A 2,269-nucleotide genomic window follows, 5' to 3' on the forward strand; every position below is an offset into this window, starting at 1 on the left:
ATCAAAAAGAAGAAAAGAGAGTGAGAAAGGTTGATGAAGAGAGAAAAAAATATTATTTTATATTAAATTTTATCTTTTTTGATTCTTTGAAGGATAATTGATGTAGGAAGAAGAGCTTTAATAAAATAGAAAATTAATTAAAAGAGTTTGAAAATTTTGAGTTTTAACGATAAGGACAAAATAAGAAGTGAATAAGATTTGACTTTTTAGTGTAAAAATATGATTTTTTGTTAAAGTGAACAGTACCTGGAGCTTTTCGTTAAAGTTCCCTTAATAAAAAGGGTTTTGACTATGAATATTTTAACCAAAAACCACCCACTACAAGAAAAATGGGCTTTGGGTACAAAATGAAGGACACAAATAAGGAGTTTGTGTGTTTTTGAACAAGAATAAGGTGGAAAAGTGCACATTCAATAAAGGGCACCATATATTGTGCCCAATGAAAAAGAAAATGGACACAAACACATTGTTGGGCACAGGAATAGGCACGAAAGACTTTTTGTGCTGTAAATAGGATTTATAAGCACAATTGCATGTGTTCATATTTATAATAATGAAACTTTTATTAATTAAATATATTATGTGTGACACAAAATGACTTTTGTGCCTTTACAAAGGTTACCGATAACATGTAAGTTTCTCAAAGGTTAACATTGTTACAAACCTCTCTTCTATCTCCAAACTTTCCTCTGCAATTTTTTTCTAGAATTAATGAGGCCCAAAATATTTTCTCTAATCAATTGTTCAATGACAAGCCAAGAAACCCAAAGTCAAATGTTGGTTCAATTGAAAAGCACCATAAATCACTCACCCCAAGTTTCAAAAGTGATTTTAACTGAGGACACCATGAATCTCCCACTCCAAATTTCAAAAGTGATTTTAAGTGAGGATAGTCCGCCAAGAGCTACACACCCAAGTGTCACAAATCATGGGCCGCACAACTCTAACCTCATGGTAACGTACGTAGTTTTGTGTCATATGATTAAATATATTTAAATAAAAGTTATTTTTTTGGCCCAAACGTTTAGTATTAAATTTTGTGCCCTAATATTTGGTATATATTTAAATCAAATGTACATTTTGAATTACTTGCACTATATACTTTTTAGATTTCAGATGGCACGTATAAAAAGAATCGTGTCTTTTGTGCATAATAACAATAAAAATAAAAAAAAAAGAATGGTTGGTGACATTTTAAAAATCTCATTCTACACTTCAAACTTATTATATTTGGAAAAAAAAATACACTTATGATGATTGTAGAATGAAATTTTTAGAGTAACAATAACAGTGAAAAAATATGAAAAACTTAAAAGATAAAAACAGGTTATTAGTCTTCTCTTTCTCTCCTTCATCCTCTCTCTTCCTTCCCCGTCACTCTCCTTCCCTTATCCTTTCTCTCCTTCTTCTCTTTCAGGCAACAGCGCCGCCTTCCACTTGTCACCCAAGACCGTCAAATACCTCCATAATCCTCTTCCCATCCTCCTTCCGATCCTCAAGTTAGTTTCTACAAATTCATAGCCAAATTTCTTCAATTTCAGATCTAAGAAACATATGATTTTGTTCGGGTTTTGTGTGTTTTGCAGGTGTGAGAGCGGCGTACGGGACGACGAAGAGAGGAGTAGCAGTAGCGTCGATGGATGATGAGGCCCGAGCTGGTGATGAAGCCGATCGTTTCTCTCGACGATTTGTGATGTTGTCATTATCCTTCTGAAAATGACAATCAGTATGGTAACAACCATTAATAAGAGAGGAATTACTTCTGAACATAATTTCAGTGATAACTCTACTACACCAGTCACCAGCATCAGCTGTAAGAAATCATTTATTAGCAGAATTCACTGATTATATCCCATCTTTTTATTTGGTTGATATTGTTCATATTTATACTATAATTGTCAGATATGAACACATTTGATGAATACCATATTACAATTATTCATAATTTGTCGTAGTATCAATTTTTTTTTCTTTGCAAACCTTAGCGTTCTCGAGCGATAATCTGTGCCTGCACCCCTGATGAAAGCTTTGCGCCTGATAGGATAAAAAGAAGTTTAGTGGTAAGTAGAGACATGCATTGTACTAATTATTGAAGTTTCATCCCACTTAAAACTTGGTAATTACCTTATCAAATTTTAACTCACATGTGTTGCACTAAATACATTTTGGTACCTGATAAAATCTACTGACCCAGTTGTTCATATACTTTCTATTATTCAGAGAGCCTTACCCTTCGAAAATTGCTTGAATAATCCTAGGACTGTATAAA

The 2,269-nt window shown here is 33.0% G+C and overlaps 1 long non-coding RNA gene across 1 annotated transcript; it reads left to right on the forward strand.

The window, feature by feature from the left end:
- Positions 1–1,342: 1,342 nt before the first annotated feature.
- Positions 1,343–2,269, forward strand: LOC125479417. Its single transcript, XR_007259978.1, has 3 exons — positions 1,343–1,813; positions 1,986–2,060; positions 2,221–2,269. It is a non-coding gene; the product is annotated as an uncharacterized LOC125479417 (long non-coding RNA).

Source organism: the organism of the source record quoted next, unplaced genomic scaffold, assembly GCF_019419815.1.
Source record: "Pyrus x bretschneideri cultivar Hongxiangsu unplaced genomic scaffold, Pyrus_bretschneideri_v1 Contig289, whole genome shotgun sequence".
In the NCBI taxonomy this organism is placed as follows: domain Eukaryota; kingdom Viridiplantae; phylum Streptophyta; class Magnoliopsida; order Rosales; family Rosaceae; genus Pyrus; species Pyrus x bretschneideri.